The sequence below is a fragment of the Mus musculus genome, chromosome 8 (genome assembly GCF_000001635.26).
Source record: "Mus musculus strain C57BL/6J chromosome 8, GRCm38.p6 C57BL/6J".
Classification (NCBI taxonomy): Eukaryota; Metazoa; Chordata; class Mammalia; order Rodentia; family Muridae; genus Mus; species Mus musculus.
In genome coordinates this window covers 59,208,902-59,222,843 of record NC_000074.6, presented here as the reverse complement: position 1 = coordinate 59,222,843, position 13,942 = coordinate 59,208,902, and the positions used below count along the sequence as shown (strand labels likewise).

Below are 13,942 nucleotides of genomic sequence, written 5' to 3'. Positions count from 1 at the left end.
TTTGCTCACTAGAGGTAGAGGCGAAAGTTGCACCATTTTAAATGTTTTTCCGTGATGATTTAGGATTCATTTATTCATTGTCCACATAAATTAGCTACTTAATAACTAGATCCTTGATTGGAAATCTCTTACCTTAAATAATTCATTAAAATAACTGTTGTAGTGTCTTTCTGACATGTTGATATTAACAAAAATTAATATTTGTAGTTGTTCTAAGAAATAGTTTGTTTATGAAATAGAGAGATCCACTGTGTTCCACTCTTGTTCTTGAAAATAAAATGGATTTTTTTCAGAAATTGGAAGTCAGCTTTTAGTAACTTCTGAAACAACGGCATTGCACTTCATCAAATTATTGCATATCACTGTGACAATATCTACTTCATCAAGCCTCAGGGAACTAGGAGGCCACTGAATTTGCCTGGCAATTGTCTGTATTGACAGTGACAGGAACTACAAAACTATCATATGTGAAGTATTTTCACTTGACTGGAATAATGAACATGCAAGGCTTGAGGTCATTAAACTATCACCTCAAATTATAGTCAAAGATGAAAAGATAGCCATAGTATTTCTAAAAGACTATTTCTGGTAACTTTGAAGGTATTACATGTAATTTTAGTTATTCTAGAATTAAATTGCCACCTCATTTAATGCCTTATGTTCATATAGAATTTTTACTATTTATTTAATTTCTATAAAAGTTTATGATGTCACATCAAATTTATAAACATAATCCTCGGTCCAAACATATTCACTCTAAAAGACAGCAACAATAGCCATTTTGCAGTTCTTGTCTTTGACTTCAACTAATTTGTTTTTTTTTTTTCCGACATATAGCACAATAGTTTTTCTGATCTACTGGAGGAGGCACAATTTCTTGATTGTTTATAATTTTGCACTTGTTCTAGGCATCTGGCATTATGATGTTTGAAGTGCTTCTTGATGTAGGTATCTCTGTCTACCTTTACTTAGGTCCCATGTATTGAACTAAAGTTACCTGTCATGCATAGCAAGTACAAGTGAGCCTTTTCCCAGTGAGCCATCTGAGTGACCCAGTAACCAAATTTTTGAAAAAAAAAGAAAAAAAGGAACAAGCATAAGGAATACACAAATTAATAGAATGCCTGTTGTATCAAAGAACACCTAAAGGACTGACTGATAGGTAAAATGAGAGGATGAAATGGGCAAATGACAGAAACAGAGTTTTAAGAGTTTGTAGAAGCCTTTTAATATTAAGGACATTCATTTATATATGTCAATTTGTACATGAAACCTAGGGACAATCAAAGGGCATTTGCACACATTTTCCCATCAGTTTATTTAACTTTATCATGGAGATATATTTATTTATTATATCATGGAGATATAATATATTTTTACATACACACACAGACATATATATGGATAATATTACAAAATTGTTTACTATAAAGTATAATGAATACTATGCTACCTAATTATGCATCAGATTAATTTTCATACAAAATAATTATATTCATCATTGCATTTCAAAGTGCTAGAAGCCATCTTTTTTTTTTTTTTTAGTTAGATTCTTTACTAGATATTAGTTCAGGCAGGTGCCCTGGTTCTGCGATCCCCTCCCCCTTTGGGTCACAGTGAGCAGGTTTCTTCAGAAGAACCTGAAGTGCTGGGATCGCTGATCTCCAGGGTCAGAAGCACAACTGGAAAGCTTCAGATACATGCTGCTTCCAGTCTTCCAGATTGGGCAGTAGGGAGGAGAGGCCATGATGTGTCGGGTCTCTCCATCAGATACCTTGGAGGCTTGGTAGGACAGCAGCTATAGACCTGCCTCTGCCACATAGTGGGCAGCATTACAGGATTGGAGGGCTCAGCCTGGAACATGAGCAGCGGTTGGTCCCTGGGTAGTGGCCTCTCTGTCCTAAAGACTGATCTGTTGAGCACCTGTAGGATTGGTGCGGTTCCCTGGACCAAGCCGACAGTTTGGTAAGGAGCACCTGCCATGACCAAAGTCAGGAGGCATTCCCCCGCTGCCCTGCTCATATGGGACCCCAGGGTTATGGGAGGTGGTGACATTGAGGCCAGTCTCTTTCACCAGTAGCTTAGGGTTCACTAAGTTCATGTCTGCTTTCTTGGACGCTTCTCTCAGAAGACCAACAATGACTTCAGGGCTCTTGCAGGTCCCAACATTCTTCAGAGATATTTCTTGTGTAAACACGTGGATGGTCCCTTTAGGGGAGCCAGCCCAGGCATACCTCAGCATGTCCAGTGCTTTTGCCAGACCAATCCAGGGCTCGATGTGTGGAGAGAAGGCACTGGTAAGGACCTGAGCATTTTTGACCCATGTTAGAGTTTTCCCCTTCACCATGTCCACAAACTGGACAGCGATTTCCTCCCCACAGCGATTCAGGGCCTCCTTGGTGCTGGTGCCTAGTTGGGGACAGCTGATGAGGTTCTCGTAGTCCACTAAGGCCTGGTCCCGTGGTGGCTGTTGTGGTTGTGGTGGCTCTTCTGTAAACACATCCTGTGCAGGATCAGCACACTGACCAGACTGCACGGCATGGAGCAGGGCACCTTCACCCACAATGCCTGCTTGAGCACAGTTCGACTCACATGCCTTTCTTGCACTGGGAAAAGGTGCTTTCATTCAGCAAGCCTGTGGTGGAAGTCAGGAGTGGGATATGGACAGTTATGAAGTCAGAGAGGCCAGTTCTCTTTCAGTGGCAACTGCTGAACACCAAAGGAGGCCGCTACTTCAGGAGAGATGAAAAGTAAAAGTAAAAGCCTACAGTCTTGATTCCGCAGAACTGCATTCAGGTGGCCACATCTCTTCTGATTCTGCCTAGGCCAAGAATTCCCAGTGTTTTCACAGTTCTGCCCCCATGAACTTCTTCCTGTCCAATTTGTCATCTTTCATTGAAGCTGTTACCTGGGGAATCTGCCTGATCATCACGTAGGTGTGAGTTCCACAGCACCGAGGCTGTTTCCATTGGGGGTGTTCATAACTAGGAGCACCGAGGCTGTTTCTATTGCGGGTGTTCATGACTAGGATGTCCTTCCTCGTGGCAGCATCCAGATCCACATTGTCTCTGCCTGTACCTGTAACCTCCTCCAGCCTAGGCAGGCTGGTTCAGACCTTACTCCACTGAGGCGGAGCCACCTGCGGTGCAGCTCCTCTGACATTTGATCCTTCATCAGGAACCTTGTCTTGGCTCCATTTCTCTCTCTTCCGCCTAGTTCCCCTCTCTTTTCAGTCCTGGTTTGCCTCCCAGGTGAAACCCAGTTCATGTGAACCACAGGTAGGTTTCCAACATGTACCAGCCCTTCCCAGCACCTGAAACTTCTCTGCTACACTGATAACATCAGTAGTGACCTTAGTAGCTGACTGGATGATAAGACCTTCACAGTCCTGCAGCTCGGCTATCAGCTCCTCCTTCCACAAGTTCTGCTTTTCCACCACCTGCAGCCCTCCATCTTGCAGGATGTCCCAGCAGCAGGGGGCCAGGCTGTCACTGAGGAGTACTTTGCACAGATTTGTGAAGGCCATTGCTAGAGCCAGGCCTTAGTTGCTCTGTGTGGGCAGAAGCTCTTAGCTCAGGAAACTGCAGGCAGGGCTGGCTCCTGTGACTGATGGAAGCCATTATTTAACCAGTATCCAGACAACACACTTACATTTTCTTTAACTTATGTATGCATTTGTGTGCACACATATGTACATAGAGAGTATTCCAGTCTTCATTATTCCCAGTGTCATGAGGAAGGTGATTTTCCTAGTTTTCGTATAGAGGACTAATTATGGCATAAAATATCCTTATAATGAAAAATTAGCAATAGTGTGTAATACATATTATTAGATGTCAGTTCAATGTAAGAAAATTAAAATACCATAGCTGTTAACTCTTTGTTTCCATATTGACTGGATTTAAGATATGTATCACCTAGTTATTATTACATAAATATGTATATAATGTGTATTATATATGTACTTTCTATAAAGAAGTTGCTATTAACTATGAATACTATTGAAGAAATGGATTTAAATTGACTTCTTTGTCAACAAAGGCAAATTGGGTGTGTTAGAATAGAAGAATGTTCAAGACAAGGGCTTCATTTAATTTTTACATGAAAGTTTCAACTGACTGTCCTGAGCCATTTCAATTTTCTAGTCAATCAGAGTCCAAATATATTAGGAGAGTTATATGCTGTTATAAATAACCAGTGCCATATCTAGATGTATGCTTCTGAAATTTACACAGACATTTAAAGCCTAGTTTAAAACTTTAGCTGATGGGTTTAAAGTAAAAAGTCAACATTTTCTGAAAAATGATGCAGGCAAATTTCAAAGCTCAAAGAAGTTACTTTTGTTATATAAATATTGTGTACATATTCTATGACATTTCTGATTAATTCCTTTAAAGATTTTCTCTTTCATTTTCCCATGCCCTTGGAGAATATTATTACATATTAAGAGTGAAAAGTGGGTTTTATTTCTGTAGAAAAAAATGTAGCTATTTTTACTAAGCATTAAATCATAAAAATGATTTATGGGCATCAAATCTGCAACTTAATTTATACTTCTCTGTTTCTTTCCTTTCAGCCCATTGTCCTTGATTGTTATCACAAAGTTCTAAGCACACCTTCCCTTTATGGAATGAAATGTTATTATGCAGGCTGCTAAGTTATTTGGAAGCCACTTGCACCTGACAAGAATGTGACTATGCTCAAATGTATCCATTTACATGCAATAACGTGTACTCCAAGTATTTCATGAGCATTATTCTAGAAATTATTTTTATATAGAATTGGAAACATATTTAAAAATAATCTTGCAATAATCACAATCTGAGTATGATTATATTAATATTCTCTGCTTATAACTTTTTCATATGAAACTTTTACAGTTGAAAATAACAATCATTAGAACCTAGAGATAAATCATTATTTTTTTAATTTAACTTATTTTTTTCACTTATTCACTTTACATCCTGTTCACTGCCCTCTCTCCCACCCCTGCTCATGGTCATCTCTTTTCACAATCCTTCCTCCATCCCCTCCCTCTCCTTTTAGTGGGTGGGAGGCTCCCGAAGTATCTTGCCACCCTGCAGCTTCAAGTCTCTGGGAGTCTAGGCACTTCCTCCACCACTGTGGTTAGACACATCAGCCTAACTAGAAGAGCATACATGCAAAATATTTTGAGATAGCCCATGCTCCCATTGTTCATGAAAATCAAGCTTCACATCTGCTACCTGTTGTGTGGGGAGGCCTAGGTCCAGTCTGTGTATATACTTTAGTTGGTGGTTCAGACTCTGAGAACCTCAACGGTTCAGGTAGTTAACTCTGTTGGTCTGCGTTCCTATCCCTTTTGGGGTCCACAATTCTTCCTTCCATTCTTCCATAGGAGTCCTCAAGTTCTATCCACTGTTTGGCTGTGGGTGACTGTCTCTCTAAGTCAGCTACTGGGGTGATCTTCACAAAAAACAACATGCTACTGTCTGCAAACATAACAAAGTATTATTAATGGTGTCAGGGTTTGGTGCTTGCCCATGTGATGGATCTCAAGTTGGGGGTTGGCCATTCCCATAGTCTCTGCTCCATCCCTTGTCAGGGTTTCTTGAACAAAGGATAAATTTTGGGTTGAAGGTTTTGTTGGTGGGTTGGTGACTTTATCACTCCACTGGGGTTCCTGCCTTGCTATAGGAGGTGGCCTCTTCCTAATGGTGGTCCCTAATGGAATGATTCACAGCTAAGGTCATTCTCATTGACTCTGGGGTGCCTCCCTTATCCCAGGTCTCTGTTTTGTCCCGAAGATGTCTCCCTCCTCCTCACCCTAGTCAGTTGCAGATGTCCATTCATTTTAGTGGCTATCTGTCCATCTCTCCTGTCCCTGTCCACACCTGATGAGATTAAGCCATTATTATAACTAATATAAGATCCTATTTTTATATGTGAGAATTTTATCTTCTACTATTTGAATATTTTAGTAAATACATTTATTTACTTAAAATTAGAGCAGTTATCAATACTTTTAAAAACATAAACCCCCAAATTGGAAAAATAAAATCTTGTTATTTGATGACATTACTGCATCCCCCCACACATACACCCATTGTGGTCTGAAAACATTAGATTATCATGAAATACATATTATTTTTTCCAGAAACATTTGGCTTTAGATGCAAATAACTTTCATTAATTTTTTGACTCAAAAGCAAATTCAGAAATATTACCATATGAGATAATTCCTCTAGTTAAATTGCTTGGTGGGCAAAACCATGCCATAATGCTCTGGAAGTCACTGTCTGCATTATCCATAGAGTATTGGGTGATAGCTAATTTCACAATGTTTACATGTACTTACAAAAATCTTGTATTAAATAAAATTCCAACTGACAAAATTAGTATTTTAAAGGCTGGAGTGATGGTTCAGTTGTTAAAAGCATTGACTGCTCTTCTAGAGGACCTAGTTTCACTTCCTAGCACTCTCATAGCAGCTCAACAACTATAACTCTAGGTCCAGAAAGTCTGACACCCTCACACAGATATTCATGCAGACAAAATACTGATGGAATAAGTAAATAAATAATCATAAAATTACCAATTTATTTAATGAATATATTTCTGAAATTTGAACTCTTAAAATGGCATGTGAAAATGTCTAGACAAAGTTAGAAGAATGATAGCATGATTATATAAATTCATTTTAATTATAACTTTTAGTATTAGTGCTTCGTGCATTATCTTATTGCATAATGTTCTGTCTTTACCACTGGGAGCAAAACTTATGGTTGTACAAAGAGCTAAAAGAATGATTCTGATATATACAATTTTTTACAGGTCAGAAAATATATTTCTATCTTTGCAAAGATAGAGGAAACTATAAACTCTATGTTAGTTCTTTAACATTACTTGAAGTGTAAATACAAGTGAGGATTAAGGATTTTGGTAATGACCTTGAATTCAGACACAGCCAGTATTTATATTTAATATGTCAAATTAACTTGAGAAAGTGTACTTTTAAGAAGGTCAACTTGATTGTGAACAGAATGGATATCAGCCTATTAGTATGAGTATCCACTTAAATCTCGAGAAAATTAAATTTTTAAAATGAATCAATTGCATCCTGAACATAGAAGCTGACTAATTTTATTTAAATATCAGAGCCAGAAAGGTTGCTCGGGCAGTAAGGGTGATTGCTGTCTACGAAGACCTGAGTGCCATACTCATTCTCTATGGTGACAAGAATGAGCTGACTCCCCCAAACTGTTCCCCTAAGGTGAGATGGAATACTGAGCGAAAAGAAATGGCTGATGTTACTTCATTTAATTTTATAAAATTCATGGTTAGCTTTGGATAGTCACAAGGCAGAACTTAAACTGAGGAGTTTTGGGGGTCCTTGATGAATTAAAGGGAGCTGGCAACCGACCACTCCCTTTTTGAAAAAGTCATCTTAATAACCTGGGCCATGTTATGGTGCCTTGAAAAAAAAATAACTGTAAACATTTTCTCCATGCTGATAGTAAATCCCGATAATTACAGACTCAGAAGCCAGGATATAACTCTTTGCACATTGATTGTCCTGAAACAAGCACAATGGAGTAAAAAGTAACCAGCCAGTGACAAATTGACAGCTTACTGATGGCAACATAAGTTTTGACACTTGAGCCCTTAGTTCAGTGAAAAGCAAGATTGATTCCCTGCTTTAAGTGGTCCTCCACTTGGTCTGAAAGATTGAACATGGTTGTAAAGAAGAAACAGCTTTGAGGGTGGATTATTGTGTCTTAGAAGATTTGACGCCTATTAGACCACCAAAAAGAAAAATTGCAGATGTTAAATGACACAAAGAAAAAAAAAAAAAAAAGAAAAGGGAAAAACCCTATTTGAAAACTTTTCCTAGAATAACCAAGGCATGTATAATGTTTTTGGGAAAACAATCACAAGTAGGATGTAGTACTATGTTATACATTTCTTCAATAGAATAAATTGAAGGAAAACTCTAAATTTTGCTCAAATTTAACTTCATGTTAAAAATTAATCACCTTATATAATACAAACCATTGGTATTGTCAAAGTAAAATGTGAAGTCAAAAGCACATATGCCAACTTCATCAGATTTTATAGAATCGATAAGTTAATATGGGAATAATTACTGACCTTTTTCTATACATCCAGATCTTTATAGATTATCATGCCTACCACAGGGAAAGATAAAATAGGGTGTAAAAATGTATAACATTTATAAATGCTGCCAGTAGGTAATATAGTTACAATAGATGTAAGTACTATTTATAGCTTAGCTGTACATGAACTGTGAGAGAACATAATCTCGTAGTAAAAAATTAGGGCTGGAGAGAAGGATTCGCAGACACAGGGATGGGCCCATTGTGCCCGAGGATGTGAGTTCCATGCATACATCCCACGTTGCACATAGTGTGAATTGATTTGTGAACATTTTGCTCTCACCTCCACATGTATGCTGCTCTATGTGCACAAATAGGTTTTGTGAGTGTACAGCCAAATAGACAGGCAATAAAGAACGATTTTGACAAGAAAATTTCCAAATGTTGTATTATTGCACTGATACCTTTATTGATAGTTTCCATATCCATTGAGAAGAAATACCTCAAGATTTCAACATAATTTGGATTGATGAGTTGTACCTGTGTCTGCTATAAAGTAAGTCTCAACAGGCCTTTGTTTTGTAGCTGTACTTGAGAGCATGAACATTTTTAATTTGTATTTTTTCTTCATAATAAATGATACAAATTTTATAATGATGCTATTATCTCAAAACTTTAATATAATATTTTGCAGGAAACATGGAAAACTGGTGTAGACTAAAAGAATAAAAATATTCAAAACCTGGAATTTGCACTTCAACACAATCACCATTTTTACCTATGGTTTGATTTGGCAAGTACAATAATAATGCATAGATACATGCATAATTGGGTATAGAAGACACAATCAGCATGTGGAACTATTTAGATGATTGTTCTCATTAGGATGATTTTGACCTTGACCAGGGAAGGACAGTGTGTTCTTAAATCCTACATTTTACACACACACACACACACACACACACACACACACACACACACACACAAACACACACACACACAAATGTTACTTTAAGTAAACATTCTATCAGTCCTCTTTATCATTAATAGCAAGAACCCTGCAGTATATGGTATACAAATATAGTGAAATAATGACAGTGAAGCATCTTGATATTTTTAGGTTAAAACAATTGGCTCAATATAATTATCTTTATTGATATCAGTCATATTTCAAAGAGAAAACACAAATTCCTTTAGTTTTGTGATTTAAATTGTATTTCTGCCTCAATATGTTCCAATGAAGAATGAAGGTTCAGTAATCCCAGTGTGTGATATGAACTATTTTCTTTTTCCACTTTCAGCCTATTGCTTAGGTCATTGGTTGACAATTTATGTTCAAGAACAACATCTCATTTTTATGTAATTCCGAAATTCAAGTTTATTGCATAAATATGTACAAAAGAAAAGCATTTACAGTTTCTATTCCAAGAAATATATTTTAAAATACTCCACTTACTCTAAACTGATATAGAAGTTACTGAAGTAGATAGATGAAGTATACAGTTTCATATGTCTCAAGAAGTGAATTCAATTGAAAAATTAAATATACTATGAATTTTTGTAAGCCTAAGCCAGATGGCTAATTAGAAATAATGATGAATTATGTAGCTCATAATTATCAAACTGCTGAAACCTGAGGTGTAGGAAACACACACACAAAGAAAAACAAAACAAAACCTCAGAAATCTTAGATTAAGTCCACATTGACTTTGAAAACTTTCTGAAATAAGTCAGTATTGATTCTGTGCTGAGTTTTGAAATGACTTTCCTACATTTGATCCATCAGGTCATTATAAGAAAGCACTGTTAGCCACGTGATCATCTCATTTGCAGGCTACAGTTACACTGTGGTCACCTCAAGATTCTTTCCTATTTTCTATGTTTACTTAGGACTTCAGCCAAGGGGAACAGGCAGAGGACACATGCCTCTTGTTTTTCCAACATCAAAATTCATGTTGAGAATGGTCTCTGAAATAATTCTCTTATAAACGTCACTGTAGCTACAGAAAAGAATAAAAAAACATAGATTGACGATAAATTTCTTTACACATTGCTTTTCTCATTATTACTAATATTGCTCACAGTAGAATCTCAAAGGACATTTTAAAAAATTTAAATATATAGTTTGCATTCTTCACATGTAAATAGTTGATTGTGAGTCAATGAACTTTGAGAAGGAAAACAGACGATAACTTTAGAAAGTGCTGGGGGAAAGCAGAAGACTAAAAATTCACTATGTAAAATTATTTTGAGGATTGATTGTCACTTGCAGGACAGTGTAATTCAAGTATTTCTAATTAAATTTAAGAATAAAACAGCTAATTTACTGTTATGCAATCTATCCTATAAAGGGCATAAATACTCTTCATTCCTGTTATGTAATCTATCCTATAAAGAACATACATACTCTTCATTCCTGACTGGAAATTTACATATATATACATATACATATATACATATATATATATATATATATATATATATATATATATATATGGAGAGAGAGGTGGAAGTATGTAAGTATATTCTACATTAAATAAAGTAATCATCAAAAGGAAAGCCATTTTCTAACTTCTGAAAATATTAATAGAAAATTGAAATTTTAAAAGTATAAAAATCACCTCTTGCATCTCTATGTGTTTTTTACGTTTTCCCTCCTCTGTCTCCTTTCCTTCTGTTTTTTTTTTTTTCTTGTCTTATCCCAGATTTTGTTTTGTTGTTTTGATTTTGTTTTATCTTATTTTATTACCATTATGTATATGCCAGTTTGTTGTCTAAGTAGAGAGGATTTGGATGGAAGGGAATGGATGGAGGATGTTGAAGAAGCTGGGGGAAGAAAAACCATAATCAGTGTAAGTACTGGGGAAGAAACATCTACTTTCAATGAAAAATAAAAAAATACCCTTGTAAATGTGAAAATTTATTTTTATGAGGAATTTTAAAATGAAAAGTAAGTTTATATAAATATCCTTTATTTAAGGGAGTTCCATTCATGTCTTTTCCCAGTGATCAGTATTAAAATGTTCTTAAAATCAAGGCTACTAGACAATTCCATGAATGAAAGCTGAGATACAAACCACAGTTTGACAACAATAATGCCTCTGGAAAGAAAGCACTGTATGTATAATTGATACGCAGAAACTTGCTGTATTATTATAGATTAGCCTGGTAAACATTGGAATAAGGATTAAAATAATTAGCCTAATCCTTCCCTCCCAATTGTCATATATTGTGAGAATTAATTAATTATAGGGGTTATAGATACAGGAAGGAGCAGCTTGGATATATGATCAGAAATTATTTTGCTAAGTTGGAATATCCTGAGCTACCCTCTAATTTATTTCTTGCTATTTTATTCATTAGTTACATAAATCTTCCAAAATAACTTATTTCACAGTAATATTCAGAACAATGCCCACAGAAGACATCAGAATTATGGTTGTCCGAGACTGTGTGTATTGATGTATTCTTCAGTTTTCTGCAGTACGCAAGTGCCTATAAAATTGTCCCTTATGACAGCAATATACTAAACAACTTATGTCTAGTATAATAGAATTAAAACACCTCCAATATTACTATGGTAGCATTTTTACTTGGTGTTGTATTTTTTTAAACTAATTTATTAGAAAAATTTAAATCTCTTAAACACAGGCTGCTAAGTTTGTTTTATTTGATCTCACAGTAACCTCAGTGTTTAGGTGCTAAATCAATTGTATGTGTCTTTAATGTTTCATACATATAGGTATATTTTTCCATTCTCCACTAGCTTAGAAATTCCCTCTCTCTTATCTACATTGACTAATAGACTATCCTAATTATATGACATATCACATTATTTTAATGAATAGTCGTGAGTCTCAAACTTAAATAACAGTTCATTTGTCCATTATACCCTAAATAGGATATGGAATAAAAGAGTTTGCCTTTGCATTCTTTTGCTAACTGCCAGTTGAACCATTTGTTGAAAATGCTGTCTTTTTTCCACTGAATGTTTTTAGCTTCTTTGTCAAATATCAACTGATCATAGGTGTGAGGTTTCATTTCTGAGTCTTCAATTCTATTCCATTGACCTACCTGTCTATCTCTGTACCAATACCATGCAGTTTTTATGACTATTGCTCTGTAATACAGCTTGAGGTCAGGGATAGTCATTCTCCAAGATGTTCTTTTATTGTGGAGAAAAGTTTTCCCTTTCCTGGGTGGATTGTTATTCCAAATGAATTTGAGAATTATTCTTTCTAACTTTATGAAGAATTGAGTTGGAATTTTGATGGAGATTGTCCCACCTGGCGATCCATCCCACATGCAGACACCAACCCCAGACACTATTGCTGATGCCTAGAAATGCTTGCTGACAAGATCCTGATACAAGGATCCTGTGAGGCTCTGCTGTGTCCTGACCAATACAGATGCGATGCTCACCGCCAGCCATCGGCCTGAGCACAGGGACCCCAATGGAGGAAATAGGGAAGAATTGGAGGAGTTGAAGGGGCCTTATCTGCCCTCAATGTGAGGAGCAGTCCTTGGTCCTGTGAAGGCTTGATGCCCCAGTATAGAGAAGTGCTAGGGCAGTGAGGCAGGAGTGGGTGGGTGGATGGGGCAGCACTCTTCTATAAGCAGGGTAAGGGAGGATGGGATGGGGGTTTGCAGAGGAGAAACTGGGAAAGGGGATAACATTTGAAATGTAAACAAATAAAATGTCCATTTTTTTTTAAAAAGACACTTGCAGTTAAGCCTGATGATATGAGATAGATTTCCTGAATCCAAATGGAAGAGAAAAATCAAAGTCCACAAAGTTTGTTCTCTGCATATATCATAGAATGTGTACTTTTACAAGCATAAACCTGCACTGTTAAAAATGAAGCCTATAAATTAAAATAATATGTGATATCTTGGAGTAGAGAGTTCTAACAAGATCCTACCATCAAGTGTTCATGATGATTGATAAGAAGTATGCTGAAATCTCTAGGAGGCAGCATATCACATTTGATTAAAATCCCATTTGCCTTTAATAAAGATAAGATATAAAGAGAAAACAGACAAAGTGAGATGTCAAGTCCTTGCTGCTTGTGATGCTAATGATAAAAACAACTCATGCAGCATGTGATGATGACATTTCAAGTCTTGCAGAAGAGGAAAAAAAAGAAGCGTTTAGTGATGCTGATAGCCATCTTGATTCATATGGGAAATAAAAGTCTTCTATTGCTTTGTTTCTTTGCTTGTTTCATTCCTAATACTATTTAAAAATTATACTCCTGGGTATGTGAGCATGTAAGCTTATGTGTGTGTGTGTGAGAGAGAGAGCAAGAGCGAGAGCGAGAGAGAGACACAGAGAGACACAGAGAGAGAGAGAGACACAGAGAGACAGAGAGGGAGACACAGAGAGACACAGAGAGACACAGAGAGACACAGAGAGAGACACACACACACACACACAGAGAAAGAGAATATATGAATACCACAGTGCATGTCTGGATCTAAGATAGCAACATACAGGAACCAGGACCAGTGCTTTCCTTCCACCACATACATTCTAGGAATAAAACAGGTAGTCAGGTTTGGCAACAAACATTTGTGAACCAAGTGGATCATGCTACCAGACAAAACTGGTAAGGTTGATTGAGCAAAAAAGCCTGTGAATCTCAGAATTGAGAATTGTAGGAGTGGGTCCAACTCCCTGCCTAACTCCACCTGCTCCGTAACACTTAAGACACCCAACTGAGAGGACCATGACAATTAGTCACAGAGAAAACACTTGAAACTATATCCCCTTACAAATAAAGCATCACTAGCATATCATATAAGCAAATGGGAAGCATCTATTCCGGGATCTCCCTCCACCTCCC

The 13,942-nt window shown here is 36.7% G+C and overlaps 1 pseudogene; it reads right to left on the bottom strand.

The window, feature by feature from the left end:
- Positions 1,544 to 3,609, bottom strand: Gm5740 (predicted gene 5740; annotated as a pseudogene).